Source organism: Lissotriton vulgaris, chromosome 4_1 (assembly GCF_964263255.1).
Source record: "Lissotriton vulgaris chromosome 4_1, aLisVul1.2, whole genome shotgun sequence".
NCBI lineage: Eukaryota > Metazoa > Chordata > Amphibia > Caudata > Salamandridae > Lissotriton > Lissotriton vulgaris.
The window spans coordinates 1197502345-1197516970 of NC_141691.1; positions in this window are offsets into that span (position 1 = coordinate 1197502345).

Here is a 14626-nt window from a genome sequence, read left to right on the forward strand (position 1 = left end):
TTCATCTATGATAAGAAGTTTCATTTTCTTCAAGACTCTTGAAACTTCAGAACACGCATCTCCAGATAGCTTGTTGTAATGCAATTTATTATCATGTTCAACTGGCAGCATCAATAAACGATGTAGAGTAATCCCTTTAATGTTATGTGCTGCCAGACCAGTTGGAGCAGTTACAACACAAGACAGTGGTGAATCAGTCCTTTTCTGCAGATAACTTGCAACGGCTTTAATTAGAAAACTTTTTCCTGTCCCCGCTTCTCCACTTACATACAGTCGGACAGGGTCAAATAATATACATGAGCACTCTTTTTTCTCATGTCTGAATCCATGTTCAATCTGCTCTGTGACTTCATCATATATCTTTTTCTGCTCAATGTTTAGTTGCGTTACCAAATCTTCTAAGTTAACTCCATCCTCTTGAGCTTGTTCCATAGCTCTTTCCACCTCATCCATGGCAGTGGCAGCTTCATTTTGGATAATTGGTCCTCCTAGTGGATCCTGGCTCAATGAAGTAGAACTCTGACTATCTTGAGAACTGTTTCTAGCTATCTCTTCAGCAATTGTGGTTTCTTGCTCCATTTCTTCATTCAACATTTGCAGATAATTTAGAAAAATAGGACATTCTATGGTATCCTTAGTTGCATTAAAAGAGTCTTCATAACAGAGAAAATCTCCAAGTAGTTCCTCTTCTGTACGCCATGGCTTAAAGAGTTGCAAAAGAGCTAAATAGTAAAATTCTCTTTTGTCTGGAACTTCACAACTCAATTTTCGATGATTAATCAAATGGCCTTTTTTCTGCTTCACTAGACATCCTTCATAGCCAATGAGTGCATATTTTCCATTATTGATATCTTCTGTGATGTTCCTCTTATAACTGTAGTTTTGAAGAACTTCATACAAACATGTGTTCTCAAGGTGAGTACTTCTATTTGGATAGTATGTATCCAACATATTTGTCTTCAAAATATCTGTACTGTTTGGTTCTTTTTCCGCCAAATATTCAATTTCTTGTACAGATTTCAAAACTCGGTTTCGTGTTGCAGCAAGACCAAGACTCACCCAAATGATTGTTCTTGATTTGGCATAGAGACTTGCTGATGATAACCGATCAGAACATTCATATGCTCCAATTTCTCGATGCGACAACATCTTCAGACTGAAACTGTATAATTTCTTGCTTAGACTCTTTTCATGTGAAATGTCCTCCCACATTTCCTTCAGTTCTGTCTTTTCTTTTTTGGTGATGTAAGATGTCACATATCGAGCCACAGCAATAGAGTTGTCAGCAACGAACTGAATATCCATGTTAGCATTCCACATGGACAAAATCACTGGGTTGTAATCGTTGATGTACTTAGATTCTTCATTTCTTTTCAAATTATATGTGTTTTTGGGAGATTTTCTCGTCACAGTATGTCGTAGAGATGACATCAAATTATTTACTCTTCCCTTAGAAATCACTGGTCGAGGAAATGCAAAACGACATTTCGTGTAGTACTTTTCCTTGTTTTTAAATTTTCGACGACAGTACTTTCCACAACGATGAGATTGAAAACGTAAAACTTGTTGCCTTAAATTGTTTTCTTCAGTAGATTTTGGAACAGCACATGTTGAATACTCTTCAATGAAACTCATCACTGTTTCATCTGAATCTGATCCAAATTTGGGTGCATCTTTAATCCACAACAACATATGTATATGAGGAGCACCTCTCGCTTGATATTCCTTCCTCCAAAAGAAATCCAAAACCTCTCCAAGGGGAGGATTTCTTTGTTGGTAATAAAAGACATCATAGCTTCAAATCTATGATTAAAATATCTGCAAACATTCACTGGATCTAAAGAACACAGTTCTCCTGGTGTTTTCAATTCTATATTTGGTATGTTTTCATTTGCCTCTCGTAGAAATTGAAGTAAATCGTCCCATGCATACTCAGCACAGCTAAGAGTGAGGAACCATGTAGGAGTTCCTAAGTTTCTTAGCATACATTTCAATTCTCCATGACGACGAAACCAATACTCGTTGGCTCCACGTTGACATGCCATGAGATTGATTAGCTGAGATTCCAAAATACTGTCTTGCAGATTAACTTTCTCCATAAAGTCCCTTGCACAAACATTTTGCAAATGAGGTCCACTTTTTAATATATGATTAACTGCATAAGAAAGCCCAGACAAATCACTTTCAAACAGTAGATGAAATAAATATGGAATGCATTGACGAAACCTTGGATCTTCTGCATATAATCTTAGAGTCCGGTATTCAGCTGCAGGAATTTGAACTGGTCGATCATCATATCGTCCACCACAACCTGTTGGAAATAATTGTGGAAAACAACGAGCTTCCAAACTTTCTTCCCATACACTAATGGGACTTCCTATTGCTGCCTTCATTTGAAACAAGTCAATTGCATTTCCCATTACTTCTTTGGAATGCAAAGGATGAACAGTATAATGTTCATATATTTCTTCAGTTCTAGACACATCAACTTTTTCAATTTGACCAACTGAAGAATCACTATCTTCTTCTGTAGCTGTTTCCTCTACTCCAACACTTACATTTTTGTAGTACTCATTGTTTTTAACTAAATACAACGTTGCCTTCTTGACTTTTTTAACATCCACTAAATCTTGCCAAATTTTCTTACTCTTTGTTGGAACCCCATTAACTAGAATAACTAAAGGATCTTCTTCTACTCTTTCTACACCAATTGTATTAATATTTTTCTTTACATCTAGAGGCAAATAAACAACTCTTCCCTTTAATCCTCTCAGTAAATCTGATGGAGGCAATTTCCCTGTCTTAGGCTCCATGCGTACAATAGCCTGAAAAGGATGGACACATTGAATCAAAATAGATTCATAAGTATTTAGATCCATCAATTCAGAAGGAATATCTATCAACTGAAGATTATTATAAACTGCTCTTGCAGGCATTCTATTTTCATTTAATTTTTTCAAACAATAAGTGCAAATACGCTGATCCAAACTCAAATCAAAAGAATTCTCCACCAACAAATAACTTACAAAATCCTCCCATTCACTATTATTTTCCAATTCACTTTTTGCATATAAATCAACTAACCTAGTCTGAATTTTATAATGAGTCCGTCGACAACACACACAAGTTACATTAGGCCTCTCACTTGATTTCACCTTAAACTTGATAATTTCCTCATCAAACTTTTCAATACTTGAAATTTGTCCATTATCTTCTGCATTACCATCCATTACTATATCTATTTCTACACTGTCCTCTTTGTTCCCAAAATAACAAAACTCAATTTCTTCACAAATAGTCTTCACATCCACTTCAGATCCATGCAAAAGAGCACTATTTAACTGTTTAAGCTTAAGTGCAGGACTTTTTGCATAATACAACTTCCTCACTAATTTCCTTACGTTATTATGATGCACTGCTAACATCCTAAAATGATGAAAAACACTCCGACAAACTTTTCTAGAAAGACATGCTAGTGAATGCCCTTGCAAACCTGTGCTTTCTCTCACTCTGCAAGGATCTAACTCTTGCAGGATCTTCATTTTTTGTTTGAGACTTTTTTTACTATATGTACGTAAGAAATTTCGAAGCAAATCAATTGATTCCTGTCGCACACTACAAATACTACTGCATTTCCATGTGTACACTGGACCCTTAGTACGTCTCCCTAAAACTTCATCAGCTAACACCTCTTCTGCATCTCTAGATACAAGTTTCTCTTTTTCCATCACACAACTATCTTTCACCTCATATGCACGACCACTGGTGTCAACTGCATGCACCAAATCATTTTCCTGAAAGTAACTCTCCTCATTAAAAAAAGGCTCAGAACTTGAACTATGCATCCATTCACCAGAAAATACTTCACAAAAATTACTCCGATTAATAATTCTTTTCCATCTACTGTTCGATTTGAAAACATCCATTGCCTTATTAAGTATCCTAATTCTATTGATTATTAAAATAAATAATTTTTTCTTAACTTCAAAAGCCTGATCAACAATCTTTTCTACACTTTTCTTTTTCTTGTAAAAAGCAGCTTTTAGTTTACTTTTCTTTTCATTTTTTAGCAAATTTAAAACTACCCTATTGCGAAACATTCGCCTACGAATGTCCCTAAAAACATTTACCCTTCTATTGCTAACCATTCTCTTCTCTCCTGGTCCAATGGAAACATTTTTTGTGGGCTTCTCTTTCCTTTTTAGATTTGTTGACTTTTTCTGTATATTCACATTAGCAATTTCATTTTTTTTCCTACGACATATGTTGCGAAGAAAAGACTTAATTGGCTTACCAGAAGCTTTTCTGGTGTTTTTTGAAGTAGTTGTTGAAGAGGATTCCATAAACTCTGTTGTTGATGTTCTCCTTTTCCGTATGGTATTTTTGATATTTCTTTGCCTTGAAGGCATTTTTGCTTCCTTTTCAGAAGTTGATTTGAATCTGTTGTTCTGTTAAAAAAACACATGAAAGACCACTATTAGCAAACAACAAAGTAATGTTAAAAAGCAAACAATATAAACAATAAATTGCAACATATTTAAGTTTATACAATAGCAACTCATGGCTTTATTTTTAAAGGCCTTGCGCCACCAGTGCGTCACTTATTACCCATGTTTAAAGTCAAGCATCAGCTGCACATGGCATTCATAAATAAGGGCCAAATGCAAATACCAATCAATTGCACCCAAAAATCGATTTTTCAATAACATGTAAGAAACACTGCGCAAAACCTAAGTACAACCACTCAATATCATCAAACAAAGTCAGGGTCTGATTTATAAAGGCCTTGCGCCACCAGTGCGTCACTTATTACCCATGTTTAAAGTTTTGCATCGGCTGCACATGGCAATCATAAATAAGGGCCAAATACATATACCAATCAATTGCACCCAAAAATCGATTTTTGAATAACATGTAAGAAACACTGTGCAGAACCTATGTACAACCAATCAATATCATCAAACAAAGTCAGGGCCTTATTTATGAAAGCCTTGCGCCACCAGTGCGTCACTTATTACCCATGTTTAAAGTCATGCATCAGTTGCACATGGCAATCATAAATAAGGGCCAAATACATATACCAATCAATTGCACCCCAAAATCGATTTTTCAATAACATGTAAGAAACACGGCGCAGAACCTAAGTACAACCACTCAATATCATCAAACAAAGTCAGGGCCTTATTTATGAAAGCCTTGCGCCACCAGTGCGTCACATATTACCCATGTTTAAAGTCATGCATCAGCTGCACATGGCAATCATAAATAAGGGCCAAATACATATACCAATCAATTGCACCCAAAAATCGATTTTTGAATAACATGTAAGAAACACTGCGCAGAACCTATGTACAACCAATCAATATCATCAAACAAAGTCAGGGCCTTATTTATGAAAGCCTTGCGCCACCAGTGCGTCACTTATTACCCATGTTTAAAGTCATGCATCAGCTGCACATGGCAATCATAAATAAGGGCCAAATACATATACCAATCAATTGCACCCAAAAATCGATTTTTCAATAACATGTAAGAAACACGGCGCAGAACCTAAGTACAACCACTCAATATCATCAAACAAAGTCAGGGCCTTATTTATGAAAGCCTTGCGCCACAAGTGGGTCTCTTATTACCCATGTTTAAAGTCATGCATCAGTTGCACATGGCAATCATAAATAAGGGCCAAATACATATACCAATCAATTGCACCCAAAAATCGATTTTTCAATAACATGTAAGAAACACTGCACAGAACCTAAGTACAACCACTCAATATCATCAAACAAAGTCAGGGCCTTATTTATGAAAGCCTTGTGCCACCAGTGCGTCACGTATTACCCATGTTTAAAGTCATGCATCAGCTGCACATGGCAATCATAAATAAGGGCCAAATACATATACCAATCAATTGCACCCAAAAATCGATTTTTGAATAACATGTAAGAAACACTGCGCAGAACCTATGTACAACCAATCAATATCATCAAACAAAGTCAGGGCCTTATTTATGAAAGCCTTCCGCCACCAGTGCGTCACTTATTACCCATGTTTAAAGTCATGCATCAGCTGCACATGGGAATCATAAATAAGGGCCAAATACATATACCAATCAATTGCACCCAAAAATCGATTTTTGAATAACATGTAAGAAACACTGCGCAGAACCGAAGTACAACCACTCAATATCATCAAACAAAGTCAGGGCCTTATTTATGAAAGCCTTGCGCCACCAGTGCGTCACTTATTACCCATGTTTAAAGTCATGCATCAGCTGCACATGGCAATCATAAATAAGGGCCAAATACATATACCAATCAATTGCACCCAAAAATCGATTTTTCAATAACATGTAAGAAACACTGCGCAGAACCTAAGTACAACCACTCAATATCATCAAACAAAGTCAGGGCCTTATTTATGAAAGCCTTGCGCCACCAGTGCGTCACTTATTACCCATGTTTAAAGTCATGCATCAGCTGCACATGGCAATCATAAATAAGGGCCAAATACATATACCAATCAATTGCACCCAAAAATCGATTTTTGAATAACATGTAAGAAACACTGCGCAGAACCTATGTACAACCAATCAATATCATCAAACAAAGTCAGGGCCTTATTTATGAAAGCCTTGCGCCACCAGTGCGTCACGTATTACCCATGTTTAAAGTCATGCATCAGCTGCACATGGCAATCATAAATAAGGGCCAAATACATATACCAATCAATTGCACCCAAAAATCGATTTTTGAATAACATGTAAGAAACACTGCGCAGAACCTATGTACAACCAATCAATATCATCAAACAAAGTCAGGGCCTTATTTATGAAAGCCTTGCGCCACCAGTGCGTCACTTATTACCCATGTTTAAAGTCATGCATCAGCTGCACATGGCAATCATAAATAAGGGCCAAATACATATACCAATCAATTGCACCCAAAAATCGATTTTTCAATAACATGTAAGGAACACTGCACAGAACCTATGTACAACCAATCAATATCATCAAACAAAGTCAGGGCCTCATTTATAAAGGCCTGGCGCCACCAGTGCATCACTTATTACCCATGTTTAAAGTCATGCATCAGCTGCACATGGCAATCATAAATAAGGGCCAAATAAAAATACCATTCATTTGCACCCAAAATCGATTTTTCAATAACATGTAAGAAACACTGCGCAGAACCTAAGTACAACCACTCAATATCATCAAACAAAGTCAGGGCCTTATTTATGAAAGCCTTGCGCCACCAGTGCGTCACTTATTACCCATGTTTAAAGTCATGCATCAGCTGCACATGGCAATCATAAATAAGGGCCAAATACATATACCAATCAATTGCACCCAAAAATCGATTTTTGAATAACATGTAAGAAACACTGTGCAGAACCTATGTACAACCAATCAATATCATCAAACAAAGTCAGGGCCTTATTTATGAAAGCCTTGCGCCACCAGTGCGTCACTTATTACCCATGTTTAAAGTCATGCATCAGCTGCACATGGCATTCATAAATAAGGGCCAAATACATATACCAATCAATTGCACCCAAAAATCGATTTTTGAATAACATGTAAGGAACACTGCACAGAACCTAAGTACAACCACTCAATATCATCAAACAAAGTCAGGGCCTTATTTATGAAAGCCTTGCGCCACCAGTGCGTCACTTATTACCCATGTTTAAAGTCATGCATCAGCTGCACATGGCATTCATAAATAAGGGCCAAATACATATACCAATCAATTGCACCCAAAAATCGATTTTTGAATAACATGTAAGGAACACTGCACAGAACCTAAGTACAACCACTCAATATCATCAAACAAAGTCAGGGCCTCATTTATAAAGGCCTGGCGCCACCAGTGCATCACTTATTACCCATGTTTAAAGTGATGCATCAACTGCACATGGCAATCATAAAAAAGGCCAAATAAAAATAACATTCATTTGCACCCAAAATCGATTTTTAAATAACATGTAAAAAACACTGCGCAGGACTTATATACTAACATACAATTTCACTTCTAAAACAAAACTATCTGCTTCCAAATATTCTCCATAGAGCAAATAAATCTCTATCTAAATTAAATGAATCATTACTTACCTTTACAAATGCTTTTGGAGATTGAAAACAGTGTCAGACACACACACCAATTTTTCTTTAGCAGAGGAAAAGGTGTGCTCTCAATACACTGAAACCAAGACTGGCATAGAAAATCTCTATCTTTGTACACATATGCCTTAATTCAACCAATGAAAACTCTTCCCTCACTATTTTCAAACCAACACCCATCCCCCTCTCAAACCTTTCTATCTGTTACCATAGCAACTCCCTCCTAACTGAACTGTAAGGTTCAAAAGTTTATCTTACAATGTTGCAAATTAACTCAGCAAGGATGTTTGACCTGTCAATACAGCAGCCTATACAGGGTATTTTTGCTTTTGGTGACTTTTTTTAAACCATTCAAATTGCTTCTTTCACACAACATAACCATACACCCTAACTTTCAGTTTTCAACTATCTGAATCCACCAATCATTGCTTGTGATTCAAGAGCACAGAAACTCCACAATTATTTTTTTGTGAACTCCTACTGTTCCAACTGCCATTTCATTCCCACACTTCATCTGACTGGACCAGAACCATCTCACATCATGTACTCTGTTTGGGTTATTGGACATAGCTACATCCACTGGGCTCAAAGGTATGCAGCTAGCAGAAATTTTCATAACCTTGATTTATCAAATGTGGAAATCAAGTGGATTGGCCACAGAGGATTAAAATGTCACCAATTGATACCATTGGTGAAAACCTTTTTGCATCTGCCAGAACCTGACCTTATAATTGTGCACTGTGGTGGAAACGATCTAGGCACATTAACTGGGGTAGGTCTGGAAATGCTATTAAAGGACACCTTTCATCAATTGATGATACTTTTTCCCCACACTGCCTTGGTATATTCCAATATATGCCAAAGACAGAAATGGAACTGGTCCAACCAATTTGGTCCACAATTTGAGAAAGCACGGAAACATGTAAATAAATCTGTTTCTGCTTACATGAGAGACTATGGAATGGGTTCATTATACAATAATAACTTGCGTTACAACATGCAAGACATCTACAGAGGAGATGGAGTGCACTTCTCAGATGAGGGGAATAGAATATTCCTCCTGAATTTAAGAATGTGTATTGGAACCTACTTGTAGGTACCTAAATCAACCACAGAACCCAAAAGCTCTTTTCAGAGCTACCCTAACTCTGATCATTCAAAGCGTTTATTTTTTTCTAACTTTTTTCACTATTTTTCACCAAAGTACGCTTTCGGGTGCGCTTAACGGTGCGCGCACCGGGCGCTCCCCCCGTGGAAAATTAAAATTTTCTTTTTTTTTTTTAACGTTTATGAGCCTCCTAAGGCCCCCTCAGAAAACCTAGAGGGTCAACAAGTCTCTACAGTGCCCCCTTCTACCCATACCGAACATTGTTTACCCTCCATCTTGTGTCTTGATTGTACCGAAACACAAAATGGAGGACTCCCGTAACGCTGCCGGTACGCGTACAGGAGCGCGCACCGGTAAGCGCTCGATAAAAAAAGGTGGGAAAGCAATTTACAAAAAAACCACTGGAGACACTTTCATCAAATATAGAATAGGCCCTACTACATAGCAGTCCCTACCATTTGCCCAAATTTGGTGAAATTCCATTGAGACATTTAGGCTACAGGCCTGTCTAAATATCCTGAGGTAAATTACATGACAAAAACACACTTGTAATGTTAGAATTTACAACCAATTAAAAAGTATCTCTCATTTTCTACGATTATTTCCTGACGTTTGATTGGTTAAGTACAAGAATATATATAAAAGAAGAGAGGGAAACACAGCCATTTTGACTACTGCTTCCTGAAGTACACTTGAAAACAAATTTCACTGACAACTTCAACTGATTTCTCTAAGGTAAATTGTTATTATGGAAGTATATTGTACACTTTAAGTTAATTTCAGAAAAAATATTCTGTTAGTGATATGCTATCCCTCTTTAATAGTTAGAGATAGAGATAAACTTCTCTGTAATAGTTATGGATTGAGTTAGGCTTCTCTGGTATACAGTACCCTAACTCTACTAATATAGTTAATTTGTATGCAATTTTCAGAAAGAAAATGGAAGGAGAAAATCAGGCAAATGATACTTCTATCAAAGTAAAGGTGGAAAAACCAGAAGATCAAAAAAAAGAAGTTGATTTCATGGATGACTCTTTGGATGAACAGTTTATAGAATGTTTGGAAGAAATGGAATCATGTACATATAATTATGAGGAAATTCCGGACAATATTATGTTAGAAATTTTATTAAATTATGAAAAAGAATCAGAGGAATAAATTTATCTTTAATAATTTCAAATTGTTTCAGACAATATTCTTTTTTATATGTAATTCATAAAGTATTACCAAAAATGTTTAAAATATAAAGTGAGACTTATAGTATACTGTTCAACTATTTTTCTGTTACATAGTAAGTTTACTCATAGTTACTACCTTTCTCCCACTATATTATCTCATATGAATATTTTACACCTCATTTTCATAAGTGAGCAGGATAGACTACTCATGATCCCCTAGAAATTCTCAGGGAGTGCTTAAAAGATCTGTTTCTCCTTTCCAGACAGACTATGTTATGAATTCCATATACCACAAAAACATACAATAACAACATGCAAGATATCTACAGAGGAGATGGTGTACATTAAATGAAAGTCTCTGCATTGGTACCTACATGTAGGTACTTACATAAAATAAAAAAAAACAATTAATAAACATACAATTTTTTAAAGTGATTATTTTTCCATAGTACCCTCCTTGGAGCGCTTCCCGGTGCGCGCACCGGGCGCTTCCCCCGCGAAAAACGCAAAAAAAAATTTTTTTTTTGAGGCCCCGCGGGGCCCTTCAATGGCCCCCATATCAAACCTAGGGGGTCAGGGGGGGTCTACCCTGCCCCCTTATGGTCAATTCCACCCTTTGTTTTTGCCACCTCTAATGACTAGATTTTACCGATAGACAAGATGGCGGCCGCTCCGGACTGTTTAGAATGTTTACAGACAATTGAGAGCCAATCAGCTTTCTGCGCGCAAGTCGCGTGTCGCGCCTGGAGCGCTCACTGGTGCGCGTACCGGAGCGCTGCTATAGATATATATATTTTTTTGAACGTTAATTTCTCAAAATCCACTGAAGCACATATCTTAAGACATAGCAAAGGCACATCGGGCTACCAGTCCCTACAATTTTGCCAAGTTTGGTGGAAATCCATTCAGCCGTTCGGGCTAAAAGTGAAATCGACCGCCCTATGGAAATTAACATGGGGAAAACGCGTTTTGGGACCCCCCTTTTATCTCGCCCCCCCCCTTGACGTATCCCCCCCAAACTTTCAGGGAAGGACCGGAACGCCGCGAGGCCATTTTCAGGAAATTTTCAGGCAGATTCGTCAACCGATGCCAAAGTAATTCCAAATAGAATTTTGAGATTTAACATTGAAAAAAATCCTAACTATAACTACCTACTGGCGACCGCCAGTAGGTAATATATATATATATATATATCTATATATATCTATATATATATATATATATCTATATATATATATATATATATATATATATATATATATATATATATATCCAAAAGCAAAGAACCCTGAATTGAGAAGCCGCACACAGCCGTGTTTGTCACCTTCTTTATTCGGTAAGTGTCAGGGAATCAGACGTTGCTTCCACACCCCAGCCAGGTTCACCAAACATGTTTCGGGCCATCATGCCCTTGATCTCTGGCATCAAATGAGGCACGCTGCAATAGTCTTACGACACAGACGCAGCGCATGAAATATCCTTCGGCCCAGTGGGCGTGTCACATTTGCATTCTGGTCTCTGTAGTTCTAAAAATTTATCAGCCATAATGGAATGCAGCAATGTTTCTCCTTGTGTGAAAACTCAAGTAGTTTGTGCATGTAGAAAGCGCGGCTGGGTACCTGCTTGTGTCGCTCTCCAAAAATGGTTCATGCTGTTCTGTTAACCCCTTCTGTGCGGCGCCGATTCCCCCCCCCCCCCGGGGCTGAGTTCTAATAGAATCGGGCGTGGTCATGACGGAACCGTTCCGTCATAAGCACAGCTCGACCGATGCTCATGACGGAACCGTTCCGTCATGAGCATGGAAGGGGTTAAGCGCTTCAAAGTTCATTTCACTAATGGAGCTGCTAGGTAGTCGCCAGTAGGTAGTTATAGTTAGGACCACGTTTCCCTGGGGACAGCATTTTTTGTTTTGCTTATAACTTTGGCGTTGTTTGATGAATCTTCATGAAATTTTCCAAACTAATTCTATGTTCATATCAGCTCCTAAGTTGAAAGTTTGTCGATGATCATGGGCAAGTACAACAGGCAGGCCAGGGGAGTGTTGATACACCTGGCTTTCATGTAAATTGATACTTGTATAGTGCACTACTTACCATCAAGGGTCTCAAGGCGCTTGTAAGAACACCGCTGTGGAACCCATCCTGGCTTTCCCTGTGAGGCGTCCACTCCTGGGTATCCCCAAGGTGGAGGCCAGGCATCCTTAGCGTTGTGGGGGCCGTTGTGGAGATTAAGCAAGCTATTGCACAGAGTTGCAGAGTGGGACTCCATGATTGGAATAGGGACCGAGGTGAGAATTATCAGGTCAGTGGAATTTTGAGCCCAAGACCCGCCGAGGCGGGGAATTGAACCCTGGTCCCGGGCTAGACCTCTGCATCAGGGTCTGTCGCTCTAACCATTGAGCGCAGAGTGACTTGTCCAGTGCCTTCGACACGGTGTGCAGGAGCAAGTTGTGGGAGCTGATGGAAGATTTGGGCTTTGAGGAACCACTTTTCACTCTCCTCCGCAGACTACATGCTTCCACCTCTGTAGTTATCCGTTATGGCCCAGGGGGAGCGAAGACCAAGCCCATCACTTCGACAGAGGGGGGGCCGGCAAGGCTGCATTCTAGCCCTGTTTTTATTTTTGGTTTATACAAATGTGCTGGAGCAGTTTCAGTTAAACAAACACTTGGACTTCCCAAAAATAGCAGGTGCCCAATTACCTTTATTGTCAGATGCTGATGATACGGTCCTGATGGCCTTAACTGCCAACAGCCTTCAGGGATGTTTGGATGCTTTCACCAAACTAGACCTGAAGGTGAATTATAGGAACCCTTTTGTCATGGTACGTGAATTATAAGAAATCTTTTGTCATGGTATGTGGGCCTAAATTAACGAAAACACGAAAATGCACAGTGAATGGGACAGTTATTGAGAAGTTAAAAATTTTAGCTATTTGGGGAATGTTTTTAACTCTAACTTAAATTGGGATCAACTTTTAGTATCTCAGGTGCAACAAACTTCAAGAGTTATTGAGGTGCTGTTTTGATTTGCGGCCAAACTTGGTTATAAGCCTGTTGCAGAGCTGATAAACCTGTAAAAATCAGAATGTCTGTCAGGAGCAACTGAGAGTGCAGGAGTGTGGGGATACCAAAAGAGTACCCAGATTCAATTAATCGGGAACACATTTTTGAAGAGACTCTTATTTATCCCGTCTAGCTCCCCTACCTCATTTTGCCATTCAGAGGTGGGTATGGATTATATTACAGATGGAATACACATGGTATCCCTGTTTTTATGGGGGAAAATTTGGTCCTCGGAGGAACTTAATTTCTCTCGACTTGTCTTAAAAGATTGCATGAATTTAGACAATGCAATGGTGGTTCCCTGGTTACGCCATCTTAAATAAACTTTTTATTAGATAGGATTAGAAGATTTTTATGATAAGCCTGAGTGTATACCACCAAACATGAAAATGTCCATAAAAAAAGCTTTTGGATCTGAGCTGAGTATATCATATAGGTCCACAGATAGACCGGACCCCCCTTTCTTAAAACAGCAACAATTTAATTGTATTTTACCTTACTTGAAAATACATGTTTTTTAATGACAAGATTTTGCTTAGTCACACTCCACTTTCTTGTGGCTTTTCCAAAACCGGTGGGGTGGTATGAGAGGCTACCCCCGTCCTTATAACAGCACAGCCCAACAAAATACTATGCACCTTATGTTATTTTGCACATTATATAAAGACCCCAGGGCACGCTTTCTTAAACTAATTTTAAACAAAAACTGTTTCTGCTTTCATAAATAAGGTTTTAATTATTTACATTCCCTAGCAAATGCTTCCATTTGCAGCTCTGTTCTTAGTTTTATAAAAATGTATGTTTTTTTAATAAGGAAACGATACGCAATGTACAAGTATGTAATTAGGTGTTTAATTGACTTTGAAAGATATTTTGTATGCCTTTTTGTAAATATTGTCTTATTTTATTAATGTAGGTTTTCCTTGTGAACTTTTATGATTCATTTGGTATTGAATAAAGGTTTCTGACTGACTGACTGACACCCATACACACACTCATCCAGCCATACAGCCCTTCACAGATACAGACTTGAACACATATACCCAGTGAATTATCCACTCACACATCTATGCACAGAGTCACACCGCCCACTCACCGACAGAGACACTCAGGCACCCATACAGATACTCAGACAAGCAATCAATAGCTCATAT